This window comes from Lepeophtheirus salmonis, chromosome 7 (genome assembly GCF_016086655.4).
Source record: "Lepeophtheirus salmonis chromosome 7, UVic_Lsal_1.4, whole genome shotgun sequence".
Taxonomy (NCBI): domain Eukaryota; kingdom Metazoa; phylum Arthropoda; class Copepoda; order Siphonostomatoida; family Caligidae; genus Lepeophtheirus; species Lepeophtheirus salmonis.
Genome location: NC_052137.2, coordinates 25,669,495 through 25,689,630, shown reverse-complemented (window position 1 = coordinate 25,689,630; position 20,136 = coordinate 25,669,495). Strand labels below are relative to the sequence as shown.

General features: G+C 31.6%; 1 protein-coding gene across 1 annotated transcript in view; it reads right to left on the bottom strand.

Annotated features, from left to right (window-relative positions):
- mtt (mangetout) overlaps positions 1-20,136 on the bottom strand; it is a 215,547-nt gene that overhangs the window by 67,775 nt on the left and 127,636 nt on the right. The window lies entirely within an intron of this gene.

Sequence of the window (20,136 nt, the reverse complement as noted above, 5' to 3'; positions counted from 1 at the left end):
ACTTATAAGATACATAATACAGTGGATCGTTAATAACTGACGAATCGTAGCTTCAATTCTTATTACAAGTCGTTGAAGAGCATCACAATATTTACTAATAAAAAAAAGAAGAACGAAAATATATATATAGTATTTCAGATATATTACTCAGAAAAAAAAAAGATAACTATTTATTAATATTTATTTGTATAATAAAGCTTCATAGAATCAGAATTATTGATGATAGTTGAGATTAAAATCTTTTCTATTAATTCAATTTTTAAAGACGTTGAGCTACCCCTAAACATAAGTCAATTTTACATAAAATTTACCAATTGTATTTTTTTAATCAAAAATAACTAATTTCTACAATTCAATCAAACGAAAATATTACATGAAAATCTTCATGTGTTGTAATGAAAAAACAACAACGAAAATATAAAAACATTACACGCAACACGGTCTTCACATTATTATATTTTTTTTATCAGAACAAAATAAACATTTTTTGGAATACGTTATGTCATTTTGAAAAAAGAGTAAAATATAAAAAGCTGTATTGTGATCCATTTTCTTGATAATCGAGAAATAAGTTACTTTTTACGAAAAAATTGAAAATTTTCAAAACTTTGAGATCGTTGAGCTACATGTAATTTTTTTTTTTTTTTGCTCATACTTTATTAATTGTATTTTTTATCAAAAGGAACGGATTTTTACCCAGCGACCTGGACTTTCCAAAAATATCAATCAATCATAGTTCAGATCGATTTTCAGTATAATATGTTAAGATTTGAATAAAATATAAACGTTTCTAGTTAAAAATGAATTAACTCTTGAAAAAGTTTCGTATTTAGCATACAGTTTTAGTGAGTGCTCCAGAGACTAAAGCACTCATCAGTAATCCTATCATATTATATTTATATTTTTTTCAAACTTTGATTCTAATTCTTTCATTCTTGAAGAGAGAACACGTCATATGAATAACTATAAGTACTTATTTGTTAGATGTGAGTGTGCTCATGAAAAACACAGAGTAACAGTGAGGATTTATGATGGAGTTATCTTGTAGATTATTAAAGCAAAATGCGTCTGTTAGCTGACACTTAATTACTCCGGGCAATGCCAGGTACTATTGATAGTATTAAAGTAAATCATGCAAAGGAAAAGGAAATTTAAATATAACATATTTATGAAATTAAAGCAAAGTTTGTCTGTCTGTCTATTAACTCCGAGCAAAGTGAGTCCTCCTTCTAATATACAATATATTTAGAGTAGATTAAACTTCAGATGGTGCAAATGCCGTTGAATGTAGGCATGGATTACAACACAAAAGAAAAAGTATTAAGATAGAAAATAAGCTTTCTTCAGGAGGGGTTAATAAAGAACAATGGTATTGTCAAAACAAAAAGTAATAGATTAGTTGTTTCTATTAATTTTTTTTTTGTTTTTGTTTTCTACTGGAGTCACTTATATATCAAAGTAATGATTTGATAAAATGTCAAATGTAGAAAACAATAAGATATAAAGAAAAAGTAATGTAATAAGTAAATTCTTATAAAAAGGATTATTTTTTTAATTCAAACTTTTCTCTTTTATTGTTATCAATAGCACAAATAAAAAACATAAATCAATTTTTCAGAAATACCTTAACTATTATTCTCCCGCCCTTTTGATATTTTGCTATTTAGGTACTGAGTTTTAAATGGTACGATTTATGAATATCTATTAATTACTTCAATTTCTAACATACAAATAAATAACTTTTTATTCATTTTCATAATTTGAAATTTGCAAATAACTACGCGGATAACAATCTCATATAGCTTAAAATAGTTCCATTAAATTTGGTGTTATGTAAGTCACTTTAACTTTTTTTTTTTTTTAAAGTCTTAGTCTTAAGAACCAGTCCCAAGGACTGATAAGACCGGTTCTAAGACTGAATTAGAATGGAAAAAATCAATAAGAACTAATACAACGCCATTTGAAGGTCTACTCCAGAAACTATTACCCATGATATATTTTTAAAGATAAAGAAAAAAAAAATTGTAATATCATAATGCAATACTGTAAAGTCATACTTGATAAAGCGAATCCTATATTCTTGAGTCACAGGCAGGAAATTTTGAAAGGATAATTTGCCTCCACAATAAAAGCCAATCGTAATAGCCAAAGACAGTTGATCAGGGATTTCGTTTTCGGGGGTTCCTTTCTATAAACTAAGACTCTTTCATTGATGAACATTGATCTCTATTTTACTCTCATACGATATTTAGTAGGATTTTTTTATCAAATATCTTCACTTGTCCATATTTGGACTTTTTTAATAAAATTTCTTCAAACAAAGCTATATTTTTTTATGGATTTAATTCAAACCGATAACGATATAGACTGTTTTTTTAGAAGATCGTTTACTTAATAATAGGTATAGTGAAACCACATCCATTATTTTTCCCATAGATAGCTTTAGAAATCTGGATTTCGCGCTGTATAAATCCGATTGGGTTAAACTAGATGACATTAGTAAGATAAGAGATAGTATGAAAAGAACTTCTTATGCAATTTTGTTATGGATTGACTAAGTATTGTTTAATCGAGCATCAAATATGAACACAGGCAAAGAGAAAATCCGCTTTATTTTACAGTTTTTCTTTGATAAAAACAAAAACTCAAGACAGGTTGCTAAAAATGTAAATTAAGTTTATGGTCTGCCAACTGTAACAGCCAATCCTTTTCAATCTAGGTTTTGTCTATTATGTTCTTGTAATTTTGATTTCAATGTGCAACATGCTCTCGAAAATTAATTATCGAAAAAAATATAATAAGATAAAGTTATGGAAATAGTCATATCCGACCATTATGTAAGCTCTGTTTCAATTTCCCAAGTGCTAAACTTTGCATAAAAGTCCGTTTGGAACCACTAAAAAAAGGCTGGACTCAAAAAGAAGTTTGATGTTTGGGTACCACATAAGTTAACTCAAAAAACTTCATTGACCAAGTTTCTTTCTACAAATCCCTGCTTCATCGAAACAAAATTGATCAATTTCTGAAGCGGATTGTTACTTGTGATAAAAAGTGGGTCACTTACGACAACATCAAGTGAAAACGGTCTTGGTCCAATCATGTTGAGCCTGTGCAAACGGTAGGCAAGCCAGGATTAACGGACAGGAAGATTTTTCTGTGTGTTTGGTGGGATTTGTATGGAATGATCTAATATTAGATACTCCCCTATGGCCAAACTCTTAATTTGGAGTTATATTGTTTACAATTGGACCGTCTGAAAGAAGCCATCGCCCAAAAGCGGTCATCTTTGGCCAATAGGAGAGGAATTGTGTTTGATACGGACAATAATAAACCTCACAAAATTGACATTGATTCTCCGGAAGCTCTGGGAGCTTGGATGGTAGGGTCTTATGGATCCACCTTATAGTCCGGACCTGGCCCCAAGTGATTACCACCTATTTTTCTCTATGGCAAATGCTTTTGTTGATGAAAAATTTGCTTCCAAATAGGCTTGTGAAAATCGACTCTCCCAGTTTCTTGCTATGTAAGAGGCATTATGAAATAACTTTCAGTATGGCAAAAAAGATATAAACCTTACTATGCTGGATAAAATATATCCATAGAAATAGCCCCAATTTTTTTACTGTATTTTTCAAAAACAGTTTTGGATCATTAACTTTTACCTATTAATAAAATTTCTTCATTTTTATAAAGAGCATTGGTATTTAGAGGCAAATAATTGAAAGAGTAAGATTCTTATTAATTATATTTCATTAATTAGTCCAATTACTTTTTAATCTTCATACGAATAAAGGAAAAAAAAATATTATTATTATTTTAGCACATATTAATAAAGATTAATGATAATAAAAAATAATTAAATGCAATTGATAAAACCATATAGTATCTTAAAATCACGAACATCTAAATTCTAAAAAAAAAAAAAAAAAGAATTACTCTTATACAAAGTAACAATTAAGTCAATCTGTACTTTTTTAAACCTTATCAAAAACTAAATTTTGATTAAGTCTCCATAACTTATTTTTTGAAAGTATGGTATTAAATGCTCGAAAACCTACTTCTTTCTCTTATTTCAATTATAGGATATAATTATTCCTAAATAAGTTACTTCTAGATACAACAAAGAGGAGTAACTCCTTCAGCGGATTAGAAACCGAGACAAGCAGACACATGTTCTATAAGTGCTCTAAGATTCAATGTATTAGGGAGGCCGTGGAGAGGAATATTCTTGCATTGTACAGTTTGAGACTAAACCTTCTAGACTTGCTCATAACAACGTCGAGCTCGTGTGTGAAGTGTAGAAAAATTGAGAGTTTGGTTGTAAGCGTCCTCTCAATAGTCTACGCGATCTGGTGCAGAGGGAAGGGAATCCCAGACGTGTCCGAAAAATATATGGAGCAATAGATCCGTATTCTCGGATACTTCACAGATAGGGGAAACCGGCTTGGATCAAGAGAATGGACGTACGAATGTGTATAGGAAAGGATGGATGGATGGTAGGAAAGGGACTTTTTTAGTATTTAACATAAAAATGGGTGTATACATACAATGTTTCTAAATCTATGAAATCTCAGTATATTAATTCATGAAATCAGAATTTGAAAGTTATGACTTATTTTGAGGTCTATGAATTAGTAGAACATAAATATCACCATTATTATATCCTGTTGAAGCTATTAGTTGATCAAATTAAATAACTTGTTCATATAATTTGGCTTAGCGTATAAACCAGTTCAGCAAAATCTAAGACCGAATGAGTTAACAAAATAATAAAATACATTATGTGTGAAGACTGAAGTTATTATTTTGTATTAATTGAAGTTTTTTTCAATCATATAGTATATTTTATATATACAGAAGACAATGTTTGCAAAATCACGGAGTTCTAGGGAGCATCTTCTGTTCAGTAAGCCGTCAGAATTACCATCTAGTACCCTCTATTACTTTCTAAATTGGACATAATGAAATATTATATATACAAAAGAAATCATCATATACGTGGACATATACTAGAGAGAAAATATCATCTTCAAATTATAAATGAAATAGCAATGGACTTAAAGAAATTATGGGGCAGGTGAAGTACTCCATCCTTAGGCTAGAAATATCTCAAAGTCAAGCTCAACAGATTTGTTATCACCAATCTTAACGTAGTAAAAAAAGGGAAGGATGATAAAAGAAATAGCGATAAATTTGGCTGCGATGATGTTGATGACTTTTCTAAACTTTTTGATATTCCTGCTTCTAATTGCTTCGAAAATAGACCACGACAGGAATATAAAATTAGAAACTGTAATTGCGAATCATCAAGGAAAATTCCAAAAGATGAATTATTATTTTTTTGTGGACCAAGCGTTCACAAGAAAGCTCATTATTGGACATGGGATCGATAAGAAGACAACTATTATGTATGAAAAGCAAACTTCAAATCTGAGAAAATGGAAAGGAGGAAGCAAATGGCCAAAATGCAAATTGTAAATGAGAGAAAAAAATTGGAGAAAGAAAAGGAAGATACTCAAAAATGTCAAAACATTGATATTCTGATGATGAAGCTATCGATGCAATTGGTTATGATTCTTCTAATGAAGAGGAACATAATTCACTAAAAAAAAACACAATCTCTCAGAATCAAATTAAGTACTCCTGAGATGTGCTTTGTCTGTAAGATAATAGGTTAATCTGGAAGTGTCAATTCCCTCAGAGCCTTTGTAAGTGATGGTGCACCTGTAAACACTGGATATCAAAGTAGAATAATTAGACAGATTGAACAAAAATTGGAGTCACCGCTGCAATGGGTTATTTGTTTACTTCACATGAATAAACTGACTTTAAAAAAGAATATTTGAATACTATGAAACAGAAACAAAAGGGCCAAAATCTTATACAGGTAAGATAGGCTCTCCAATTTCAAACTTTTCATGTAAAACAGAGATATAACATTTGTGGCTATCAAAGGATGTGTACAAGACATAGATGAAGATTTAAATAAAAGTTTGAGCAGAAATCAGCAGTACTTTGTGCAGATATTTCAGATTGTACAAAAGGGCCCACATTATGTACCTGAAAAGTTTCTTGAAAAATATCCTGGAACAGTGCATAATGCAAGGTACTTTTACCCTTTTAAGATGATACATTCAATTAAAAAATCCATTAATGGAGTTTAAAAGATTTGTTGTAATGATTTAAATGTCTATGGCCTTACTTTCCTTAATATAAAAAGATTCCCTCACATCAAACACGGATGGAAACACTTTTTCTTTTCAATAAATCAAACAAACCAGCATCTCAGTTCATAACAAATAAATGTAATATCGGCCTCATTTAACACAAATTCCTTCTTTGCACATCCAGAAAATGTCCTTATATGTACATTGTTCGATTCAAACCTGAAGACAAGAAAAAAAGCAGTTGACATCATCTTAGAAGATCGTAAAAGAAGACAGAAAGGTCAAGTCAGACAATTTTTTCCTATAAAAGAATTTCTAAATTTAAGTCCCACTAGTTACTTAGATTTAATTAACAGGAATAAAATTCTTGAAAATTACAATACTGAACCTCCACTAACATTTGATACAACGAATAATGAATTACTAAAATGTGCACAAGGTGAAAATTTAACTAAGATCAGAATGGAATAAAAAATTCAAAAGTCTGATTTTATGGACTAATTTACTCATATTTCATATATTTAGAAACTATGAGTGTAAACGGCCATTTTTATGTTGAAAAAAGTTTATTGAATAAAATTTGTTGTAAACCGAAAAAAGTAACCAAATTGTTTTATTTAAAAAAAAATATAATTTGCTAAATAAATAGAAAATCTTTGATTATTTATTTATATTTATATACTGTCAATAATTACTTCATGAGTTTTAACTAACAAAACTGCTGAATAATAAAGTCAAAAAAGTTACAAACAAATTCGAAAAAATAACATTTTTTCTTTCCATATGTCATAACTGCAATAAGATTTTTTTTTTTATTTAATTCGACCTCATTTTGAAGTACTTCCGGTACATTGGAACTTTTACCGGATGGAGGATAAGGGTTTTTGATGGCACATAAATAAAAATAAAAAGGTCATTACCAACACCGAAACACATCTTGTAATCCATGATAATTTTGGATTTGGTCAACTTTATAAAGTAGCGAACACTCTATTTTTTAGTCTTTTAACGTTTTCATAATTAGGAAACATTTTTCCTAAGCGGCAGGGGATCATGTATTATCGGAGTAGGAGAGGAAAGATTTTGAAAATAGATGGAAGATCTTTTATGGCGTATATATGGGATGGACTTGTTGTAGATTTGTGAGCTGAGGGATGAGGCTGGTTGTGGAGTGGTGTGCTTTACATTGGTTTGAAGTCATCAGGTAATGTATCATGTCTTTTTTTTAAAACCTAGTGTGATACGAGGGTGGTCTGAAAAGTGTCTGACCTAAAAAAGATACAGGACCTTTTTTCTCAATTCTTTTTTATTTTTCAACATAGTCTCCTTGTACCTTTACAAACTTCTCTACAAAATAATTGTTCAAGATGCTTCTATCTTTATAACTGCCCTCCAAATAATTGGCACCAAAACTGGGATTTATTGCACCTAAACTGCATCAACAGAATAATACCCGATTTTCTCCATTTTTACAAAAGCACTCACATCAACTTACTCAAACGACTGTTACATAACATCTGTGCGTCCAAAATGGATGAAAACTTTGGTGAGTAACTGGTAATAGATACTAGATAGATGTGATTAGCTTTATTTAGGAGTGGTACTATCGTCACTTTGAGGTGGAAAAATTTTCAGACAACACTCGTATATGACAATATTAGGAATATTCTGTTCGGGAGTCTATTTCGATCAGTCTCCATTAAAAATATATAATTGACATTGTTTCGCTTTACATTGTCTAACTATGGTTTTAGTTTTTCTCTATTAGTTTAAAGGCTTTGAAAAAAGGCTATAGAGTCTTGGTATTTTTGATGTTTAAATTTTTTTTTACGTGTCTAGTGTTAAAGATATGGATAAATGGTTCGAATAGTTTTCAAAAGGTTATGTTAAAAAAAAAAAAAAGAATTAAAACCATTTTAAAAATATATTCATTCTTTTTCGAATTTGAGTTATCTTTTTTAAAGTTACAAAAATATATTTTTCTTTAGAGGCCCATAGCTCCAATAATAGTAATTTCATAAAGTGTAAAAATGTATGCTTTGATTGATAAATGTCTAAACTTTAAATGGAAATAAAGGCCTCTTTCAGAAACTATCAATCGTTGTAAGTTAGGATAAGAATATCATAATAATTCACGAAGAAAGCTTGTTTTTCAATGGATCTGACAAGGAAAAGTATTTAAAAAATCCATGGTTGGGGGTTACTACTCCAGAAATTGGATTCAGATCCGGCGAGTATGGAGGCTAAAAGTTCGGCGAGATGAAGTAGCCAAAATTGTCTTGTAGCCATATGATACTTTTTTTTGAAGGTGTGGCAAGGAGCCGAGTCATGCTATCGCATGTTAGGCCTCCATTGTCAATCTTGTCGATTCAAGGCTTCTTCTTGGTCTCTAACACTTCTTGGTAGGCATAAGTTCCCCCTGAGGGTTTGGGGGAACACGTGAGGAGGCTTGACGTGTATTTCGGTTCTAACCACCCCAAACAGCATGAGATGGCATTGCTGTTACCTCTACATCATCTTTCGAGGCCTCAAACTCCCTCCTACACTTTCAAACGGACGTCTTTCTTTGTCCCAGAGATCGAGCAATTGTTATATTGTCGGTCCGGGCACAGATTTCAAGAAAGGCTTTGTTCTTTTTCCAAATATTTGGAACAACGAATTCATCAAATGATAATTTTTCTTGGGCGCGTTGTTTTTTTGGCTATGTTGATGCATCTAATATAATTTCGATTAAAATACATTTAAAACTATATCTATTTGATACTAACAGGCAAATAAATGAAAGCTTCAATCACATGTATCATTTTATATTCTGATTTATATTACCTTCTATCAAAAGTAGGCATCTGGGGCTGCTTCGAGTCTTGAAATGGAGGAGTCTTAGCCCTAAGCTAAGGCAATGTGGCCCTCTCAATATAAATTTTAATTAATTTGGAAAGATCAAATTAACATTAATCTATTATGGCAAGAAAAATAACATTTTGGAAATTATGTTTCGTGGAAAAGAAAAAACAATAATTTAGATTAATAACATTGTATTACTGTATTCATTTATATAAGAAAATAAATAAAAATAAAGAAAACTTCCGTTGTGAAAAAAAAAGTCATATTGGAAATAAGAACGATGAAAAGAAGCTAAGCTGAAAAAACTGCACTGAAAAGTATCACACGGAAATGAATGACCACCACTATAAATATTGTTCTTACTCTCTTATCTTTAACAGTTTACTAGCGGTAGTACACAACAATGTCCGAAGCTATTATGGTTCGTCGAATAGATAAACTTTGTATACAAAATAAAGAAGATAATAACCCAAGAAACAGATTGCGCCCTGCGTACACGCTAAAATGCTACATGCAAAAATGAATGTGTGATTTTATTAACATGACTATATTGTTAATTCCTAGATAAAAAAGTAAATATGGTTTTGATATATTTTAAAACATCTAAATATAATTTTTTACTCTCTAGATGGCTCTTAAGTTGAATCTATGTTACTTTTTAAAGACAATTAACAAGATTTTTCTAAAAGTGCAAATATTTCACTCAGCCCACTTTGTTTCAATACACTGAATACTCTTATTGTGACTCGTGTAAATATAATGAAATGTTCTAGCATTTGGATTATTGCTATTAATATATTTTTATCATTGTAGTACTTTAAAATTTTAAATAGGAATCAACTAAACCGGGGGGAAATCCAAGCACTTGCTAATTCAATAATTATTAAGAGTTGATAGATTGAAATTAATTCATATTTCGATATATAAAAGCATAGACAATTAGTTACAAAAAAAAACAACTTAGCTTATGTACAAGTACAGAAAATAACATCTGAACATGGTCGACGTCCATTTACGTACTCCAAGCAATTGGGCGTCTTCCGGACGACCGTCTACGACGACAGTAATTCCTAAACGTTGGAGAGAAAGAAAGGTTCTGATAGAAAGGCCAAACTAGATCCTGAGGAATAAAAAACCAGCCCTGACCAATCTCCTCATGTCCAAGTGTGTCCATGCAAGAGATCTCGGGATTTAACACCAGACTATACAGAGAGTTATAAAAAAAACTGGTGGAAAGAGCTTGAAGAGGCCACTTTTGACATTAGCAACGAAAGAAACCTATCTCCTCCGTAGCAAGAGTTTTGAAATCTTTCGAAATCTTTTCTAACACTTTTGGCCCCCTACAGCCCTAATTAAAAAAACCCTCGAGATTCACCCAAAAGGTGCAGACGAGGGTAAGGCCTGAAGAGGCATCATCTAAACATTGAGGCCTTCAAAGCCACTGTCAGCCAGCATAGGGACGCCAATACATAGGACTATATCCACAAGGGGTGGTAAGCCTTCTGCCGCTGCCTGGAAGTCCTCATTACCGCTAAGGGCGGATCCATGATAGATTAAGAGTGCTCTGGCGCGCAAATGGTTATTTTATTATTTTTGTTGAAATCCTTTTTTTTATTTATAAATTGTATCTTGTTGAAGTTAAAAATTCAAAGTCTCCAGATTTTAATGACCACTCGGTAGCTTAAGGCCTAGATAAGAAAATGAAAGGGTGATTACACTTAGTATTAAGCGTGTTTTTCTCCCATCTACTCAAAAAAACTACTGGAAAAGTTTAAATGAATATTATTTAATATACTTCTTACTTATAAAAAGTATTACTCAACAAAAGAACAACCATAAATTTACTTTTAAGTATAACAAGAATAATGTTATGATACACTTAAATATTTTGTATAGATAAGAGAGTCAGAACAGTTATTATTAAGTTTCATTTTATATTGTAATAAAACTTGCATATTATCTTTATTGTATTAAAATATGTAGATTAATATATTATATAGTATATTCCAGTCAATTGTTCACTCATGTCATCATATATGTAGCTCAAATGATGTGGACGTGAGTTGTGAATTGATATTGTGTACTGAACCTTTACTTTTGGTAATTGTTTGGTGATCCTTGTCTGAGGGGATGTTACAAAATTATAACACTGTTTAAGAGCACAAATTGTACAAGAATCTCTTTAATGAACTTATTAGAGTTGTATTCCCTGATTCCAAATATGACCTTATTTTTTCTAAATAAAGTCATAAAGTTTTTGGTAAAGCCAGGTACGCTTTTGTGGGAATTTCTTTGCCAGGAATTCCTTCCCACAATTTCACACTTCTCCATTGAATAACATTGATCCCGAATTCGGGATCCACCTCTTCAGAGGAATTTATGTTAACATTTTTTCAGTTTGATCACCTCCTCATTCTTTACCTCTCTTTCTTTCTCTCTCCTTCCCCCATTTTCCTTCTCTTCCTTGCTATGGAACGCAAATATATGCTCTTGTCTTATGAGATAAATTAAAAAATGCAGTGTATGTTTGAAATATTGTCGTCGTAATATCTCAAATTAACAATCATATAGTTGTTGAGGAGATTCTTTTTTTTATCTTAAGGTTTAGACTTTCATATATTAAATGAAATAATTTAAATATTTGAGGGTAGCAAGACTGCTTGGGCTATAATAAAAGTCACAAAATATACCAGGAGCAGTGTCAATGACCTTGCCAAGTGACGAAAGGTAGGTAAGGGGATCTTTCATTCCTCATTTGGATCCCACAAACCAAAAAGGCGCACTGGACACTTCCTGTCTGAGTGTATGAGGTCCATCAGGCAAAACCTAGCATCTCAATGTCTGTTCATGCTTAGAGGAAGAAGGTGGCCAAGGCCATCAAGGACAACCGTGGCTTGAAGTTCAACATAAGGGGAAGGCATCAACTTCTTACCTTTTAGAAGATGGACATCATGTTGCAAAGAGGCAAGGAACTACACCTAATTTGTAAATCGAATCTAGAAATCATAAAACTATTCAGTCATGAGCTAAACTTCCGCTTGGACACTACCTATAACCCAAATAATAATCACTGGATATTACAAGACAGAAGTAATGTTCCTCCAGTGATGAACACCAAGTTGCCGTCCAAGATAATGGTGTTTGGCTTGATCACCATTGACGGGAATGACATCCCAGCTCTCATTTTTGACAGCGATCTGAACTCGTTGTTGTACTTGAACCTTCTTGAGAATGTTGACCTTTACCCTTGTGATATTTAGTTTTGGTTAGAACTGAGGAGGAAGGTAAACGAGCATAACCATAGCTTCTTGAGATCTAGCTCTTTGTACAGGGAAACAAGTTCTTCTTCGACAAAAAGTATGTAATAAAGGCCTGCTCGGCGTTTATGTCTTGTTTAAAGTTTGTGATCAATGCCAAGCCAATGATCATATTGAATGATATAGCAGCTAAATGTTCAGTTTTATTTTAATATTGTTTTTTGAGGTTTTCATTTTATACGTACAAATTACATAAGAAATAAATAAGGAAGAAGGACCACGTAAAAAGATCACATAAATAAACATTTTAGTTTACAATTATCCCTTTCAAAAAAAAAAAAAAGAAACAAAAAACCTACCTAAACACTCTATACATATTACTTATCAAAAACAACTAAATAAAATCCTTCATCATACATAATTTAGAACATACATACAAACATATAACTAAAACCAAATAAAAGCAAATAAGAATAATATACCAAGCAATCTACCAATAAAAGTACAAACAGTCTCCATAGTAAGACTATTTCTTTTTAAAAGTATTGTAAGATCTTACAATCCACTTTAAAGAGTCTAAATATTTTGCGGGCATCGAGGGGTAATACCTAATAACATCGTCTCCATATTTCCATTCATATACAGAGGTGTCAGGAACCATCAAAGAGAAGGCAGCATACCTTGCAATAGCTCAGATGATAATAGCTCTTATCTCTTCAGTAGCTAAGGGTTCATAATTTATAATTTTGCTAACCATAAGAGCTTTGGAATTTAATAACCCTAATTCCAATCCCTTCGTCTTTCCACAGTCTTTTCTTTCGTTTCTGCAGATTCCTTTCGTTTTGAAAGCCGAAACAAAACCAGTGCTTTTGTGAATTTTGATTCTTGGTCATCTAGTCCCTTTACATTTAACGAAATAAATACTTTAGAATTCGAACACTGGGTCAATCTACAAAAGCTTGAATTGAGAAATTAAAAGTTTTTGCATAGTCTTTACATGGAGCATTATAAAAAATAATGCCAGCCTAGATTTGAAACTGTGCAGTAAATTTTTTGTCGTCATAAATATATAGTAAGGATCTCTGAATTTTTTATACCAAGATTTCGGGAGATCTAAAATTTTTATATAATTTTGACATATCACAGTAACTTTACTCTTAAAATATCTTGAATATAACATTTTTAAATGCCATGGTGTTGGAGGAATGTGGTTTTTTTGCAGTCCTAAAAAGCGGAAAACAAAATTTACCCTTCACAAAGACCGAATCAAGGTATTTTGGTAGGTCATGAACAGTCAAAATAGATTTATTTATAGCCATACATCCTCTGTACTGTTGAATAAATGTTTCTTTGGTACGTTTTGATGAATTATATTTACGGTAGTGTTCGACTCATACGTTAGCGTTCATACTATAAAACACGACGAACAGTACCCAATAAAAATAAGATTTTCTTGACTGATCTGTTCGATAAAATAGTACCCATAATTAGAAGCATGTATAGAGGAGTACCTGATACAGTAACTCTCAATTCCAAGAGGAGATTTTTCGTTATGTCATATTTTATAAATTTTGTCTTCAAATGTCATCTACTACTATTTAAAAATATTTTCCAAATACTTCTGTCGAACCCTGTATGCACATAATATATCCTTATCCTCAATAACATCATGTGAAGTTAAATGTGTTGCAAAATCATATATATGTATAAGTCACAACTCAGCATAGGAAGGAAAAATCGGTCTATGATTTGGAAAATATTCAATTTTGGTATTCGGTCTGAGCTTCCACTGCGATCTAGAAAAAAAAAAACTGACCGAATCTCAAAATTAGTTGAGGTGATATATTTAGATGATCAAAGCATTAGGTATACACATAGGGATATAATTTTCTCTCATTTATATTCAATCAAATATGAACGAATAAAATGAGCACTCATGCAAGAGGGTTGTCACTCAAACGCATATTTATTCAACAACTAATCAAATATTACTGTTTATATTTTTCTATTTATCAAGAATCTAACGAAATACTTGTCAAATATAAAGTAAATATACTTTATATTTGACAGTTATTAAATATACATGGCAAAATGACATATATTTTTAGGTAGTACATACATACATAGCTAATTATAGCGTGCTTCTCCCAAATACCAGAACGTTGTAAACATATATTGAATTAGCGGGAAGTCCTACATTTAATTATTTATAATATAAGCTTCATTTGATAATAAATAAATATCTTTAACGAAGTAGAAAATGTTCTGAATGATGGAACATTACTCATATGATAACCTTACATTCCTTATTACTTTTTTCCTTTTTATACCCCATAAATACAGGTACATACCTAAAGAGTGAGGACACAAAACTTGCAGTATCATAACTAAATTACGAAAAGCGTAAATTTTTTTAGAATGAAGAAAATACAACTCAAAAACCAATTTTTATATGTTTTAAATTTTATATTTATCTACACTTTTTATTCAATATGTCCCCTTTCATAATAATCTAAAACCGCATTGACATGCCAGTGAACAGATTAGCAGCTCTTGACGATTAAGGCAGTGTCCATGGTCCACCATGCTGTGAAATTTGCATGAAAGGTAGACATTCCTCTTCCGGAAGACCCATATAGAAAAGCCCATAGTGGTGAAGTAAGAGATAAATGAGAACCATACAGAGGCAGGCTAGAAGTGACCCATATGGTTAGTATAGCTATTTTGGTTCTGTTTGGCTATATGGTAATTTATGGAAATGTAATAGACTTCTTGATATTGAAGCAGTCTGGATGGAGATGCCCAGAGTATCTGGATCGTTCTCAGCACTGACACCGGCGGAAAAAATTGTACACGGGTGTTTGTTTTTGTTGTTGCTCTAATATTTTATTCTTAACGAGATGAGATAAAAAGAAAACTTGTTATTTATTGTTTTAGTAGTCGTGTGATTGTATAATGAAATCTTGTAACAAAAAATAACGGCAATAAAATTATCATTAAATGCTAGTGCAAGTTTTGGCTCCTAACCCTGCACATATAGGGGTGCCAATAAAATCACTTTTTGTGAAAAAGTCAAAAATTGAAGGTTCAAACGCGTTTCTCTTGATAAAAAATAAAATTGACAAATTTTGAACAATTTTTATGAATATTTAAATATTTAGCTCAGCGGCCATAAAGTTTTGAAATTTTTTATATTTTTTGAAAAAAACTTGATTTTGCTTTGACATTATCCGTATACTAGACATTTCAGCTTGTTAGTAAAATTAACAAATTTAGTTAACTAAAAGGTTTATAAAAAGTTCTTTTATAAATGTTTATAAAAAGTCATTTTTACGTATATACAAGAATGATAAAAATATTTTAATAAAATGTAGCCTTTTTGTCTATCTGTATGTTTATCTGCGTATCACAGCCAATAAGCGCCTATTGATATCTTCAAAAAATTTACAAATACGTTTTTTTTACTTAAACAAAAAAAAGTGCAAATTTGGATTATCTTAACCTTGAAGACCTGTTTTTATATTTTTTAAGGAAAAACAACTATTTAGCCTAGTTTTATAAAATGAATCAAAAAATTGTATCAAATAAATATATACAGCAATGAAAATTTAGTAGGAGTCAATTTTATAAAAAAAAAATGAACTCCAATGTCATTTGAGGTCGAGGGCAAGGACGGGGTTAACAATATAAATGAAAAATTTTTAAGCTAATAAGAATAGTGTAATGTAGCTTGGTTCTTGCATGAAAAATTACTTGGAAAAAAAAATCTTTCCATTTTCATGTTGGTACCATATCATGGAAATTAATTATTGGGACTATTTTCTAAGAGTATTTCTCCTAAAGTTTTATTATTTAAAAGATTTAAAGAAAATTTGTAATCTTTCAATAAAACGTAGTATTAATAAAGAATCGTAGATAAATAGATGGCTAGGCTTGTTGAAGACATACGACAAGGCACCATTGACTTTGCTAAGAAACATCTCCAAAACACAGAATTCTTAGAGCAAGTTATAATATTTCTTCATGCTATTCCTAAGCGAGGATTTAAGTTTATGATACATGGAGCAATGCACGATACCCGTTGGCTATCAAAAGTCTTATATAGTCTTAAAATCTGGATGTTTAAATCTGAATTTAAATTAACTCCCAGAGAAGACCGAGAATTGCATTATCTATGTATTTTTATCGTAAGAATATATACGAAAGGTTGGGTTAATACATTTTAGGCCTCATACACTCTTTACAAAGACCTTAATTTAATGAAGTCATTTATAAAGTGATAAACTATTAATAGTCAAATTTCCATATCAAAATCATACAAACATTCCAGACATTGTCGGATAAACTTTTTAGGATTCACATTTTTGATTGTCGAGTAAGTTTGTCATACAAAAAGTGGATGCTGAGCTCTTTAAAAGTAAATAATAGAGAGTAACAACATTTCAGTTAATAATAAAAGTGATACAGATCAATTGCAAGAAAACATGCAGAAGTGGTATGAAGATGCAAAGACCATTCTAGGTACAAGGAACTATAAATATTTTCAGCCAATCTCTGCTAGCAAAAGACTTAAAAAAGAATCTAACTACTTTATAAAGCTTGATTTTACTTATCCATCTCCAGTTGTAGTTGTAAAAATATCGCAATTAGCTGCTTAGACTTAAATACAATATGATATGGATGTCGTGGTTACAAATGAAGATGACGAATGAAAAGACGTAAGTATTAAGTTTTTCCAGCCTTATATTCCATCTCTTTCTTATCTGGCATCCTACACATGATGTTTGTTGGGTTCCCAATATCCATATTACATGTGTGATTAGGAACGATACTAGCTTTAATCATTTAAGGCTTATCTCAAAAAATTATGAACACAACAATATAATTACTTATATAAATAGATATATGATGATGTTGTTTTTTCCCTTTTTTATGGGGGGGGGAGGAAGGATTTAGAAACACTTGGGGGGCTCTAAACTCTTAAAAAAGGGTTATCGACGCCATTGTGATAACAGCAGCAACAAGAGCAGAAGGACAACAGTTCAAAGTCTCAAAAAAAAAAAAAAAAAAAAAAATTACCAATCTATTAACAATTAACAAGCCTTTTTTTGCTTCTGCTTTTATGTGATGTGCCAAGTTGATTTTTGTTTCTGAAGGAAGCTACACCAACTGGCCCAAAAAATAAAGATATATTAATAAAAACACTGAGCTATTGGCTATCAAAACGGAACCAACAAATAATGGGGGGGGGTAAGTAAAATTGACCAAATTTCCGTAGATAAGTAACCTAACTTAAAGATCCCCCCTGCGAGCTATTATAAAAAATCTAACAAGATTTTTGCCACAGTGATACGACTATTTATTTAAAACATGAAGCCAAAGTTTCATATTCAAAAGAGTTTGGATTTTTTTTTATTGTTGATCAAGTACTTGGTAGTGTACTTCAGATTTTTTTAGAAATCAAAATTGTTTTCATATGAAATTTAAGTATTCTAATTTTGACTTCCTTTTTGGAATCCTCACACTTCAAAATAGTTAAGTACCAAATTTCAAGAGGTCTCTTTTGGATCATATTATATACAAGAAAAAGTAGCGTCGAGTACAAAGACATTAAAATGTCGTTGATTTTTTTTTGTCCGAGACGAGTGTCTATATCTCAGAAACGGCTCAAAATTATGTGCTGAAATTGGACGCACTTAATATACTCATTAATTTTGAACTTGTTTGCCAAAAATTATCCAAATCTGAGAGGATCGGGTGAGATGCCCTCGTTGATTTGACATGGAATAAATAACCTATTGGGCTCATACAAGAATATAGTGGCTTGTTAACATATGACGAATCACAGGCAAAACTTCTTCTACAAGTATTGACAGTCCCTAGAAGATTGTATCATGACTCAAAAAAGAAAACTTTAAAAAATATACATTAGCTTTTCAAAATATTATGGTTATTAAACATTTTTAAATATAATATCATTAAGTAAGTACTTGTATAAATATTCTATTACTCGAAAAAAAAAAAAAAAAATAACAATAATAATTTAAGAATTGCTAATGAATACTATCGATATATTATACTACATTGCAATATTACTTTTATTTCACACAATTTTTGATTTATTTTATAAAACTAAGCTATATAAGTGCCCCCAAAAAAAAAAAAAAAAAAAGTTCTTAAAAAAGGTCATCAAGGTTAATGTCAATCAAATTTTTATTTTTTTCCCATCTCTAGTTCTTAATGTTGGAAAAACATTTATTTATTTATATAAATGGAGTTTCGTACATTCCTTCAAGCCACAACCAATATCGTGACCATGAGTAAGGTGTCAATGTGTCTGTTTGAAAAAGACACATGCTCCTGGATCCGAGACTCTTTACTCCTTAATCCTTATATTCCATTATTATTTATTTTTCTGATCTATAACCGAGATGCAACAGTAAAGTTCGGACATAACAGGTCGTGCTAAATGGATGTACCACTACTATAGATTAATTTTTCGTCATATAGTGATTGTAATTCGTCAATTTCCGATGTTTAACGCGACAGCTGACTTTTTAAACTTTCGAATGAGCAATTGCCAGATTTGCAGCGCCCACAGCACACCAAAAATAGTGAAGATTATTGGAATCGAGAAGCACATCGTCCAGAGTCTCAGAAAGCTAATGAAAGGGGGGAATAGCCTCAAAATCGAGCCCAGTAGCGGAAGGCAGCCATAAAGGACTCCAAAAGTAGCCAAAAATGCGTTTGAGGCCAAGTTCACACCGTCTAAGGCCGAATGTGTGAAAAGGAAGTCAGCGGCTCCCTCCACCTTGTCCAGGGCGATCAAGGCCGCCAGGGGAAAGTCCAAGGGGTAAGTAAAATGACTATGAATGACTCTACCTCAACAAGATGACCTTGTGGAGTGGCCCAAATGCCTCCTAAATAACCTGAATCATCATGGCAACTGTGTGATCTTCTTCTCGGATGAAAAAACATTCAGTGTCGACACCGTCTTCAACAAGCAGAACAATCAGGCTGATCGCTTTGAAGACAGTTCTGAATACCACTGCCACGTGTCCAATAAAAAAACATCCGACCTCTGTGATCATGTTTGGGGTTGTGGCTTCAACCGGAGATAAAATGCCACAAATTTAGTTCAAAACTGGGTACAGGGACAATGTTGTGCAAGCCTGGATGGAAGAGAACATGGAGTTTTGACTAAAGAACTTTTGGCATCCCCAGACCCCCGATTTGAGCTCTTTGGATTACTTTATCTGGTGGCAAGTCGAGTCCAAGACCCGCAGATTACGCCACAGCAATATTACTGACCTGAAGTCCTCTGTGGAGAAGGGGAGGAAGCTCATGAGAAAGGACTACATTGCCAGAGTGTGATCAACCTTCTGTGGCCTCTTGAAGGCCGTTATTGAGAGAAATGGAGATCAAATTTATCAATAAAATCTGTCAAAGTGTGCTTAATAAATGTCTTTTTTAATCTATCACGTCTGACTCAATTGAGACTCAGGAGGAGTAAAAGTTTGCTCACGTTGATTAGTGGTACATTCATTTCGCACAACACGGTATAATTTAAAAACATAGTACGGCGGCAAATATGCCATGTGGCAATATCTCAAAGAGGCAAAATAATCTGAAACGAAAATTTTCAAGGTAAATTACCAGTCATAGTTAGCTATAGTTCAAAACTTTCGTTGCATTTATGAGTATTAATTTTGTCCTGATATATTCAAATATAATAACAATTACTATTTTTTTAATTGTGGGAATGATTTTTTTCCAAATTTAAGCAAAATTTGAAGTGTCTTAAAATATGTATCAACATTATTTGTTGATTTAAATTTGCGATAATTAATGAAAGAGTAAATTGTAAT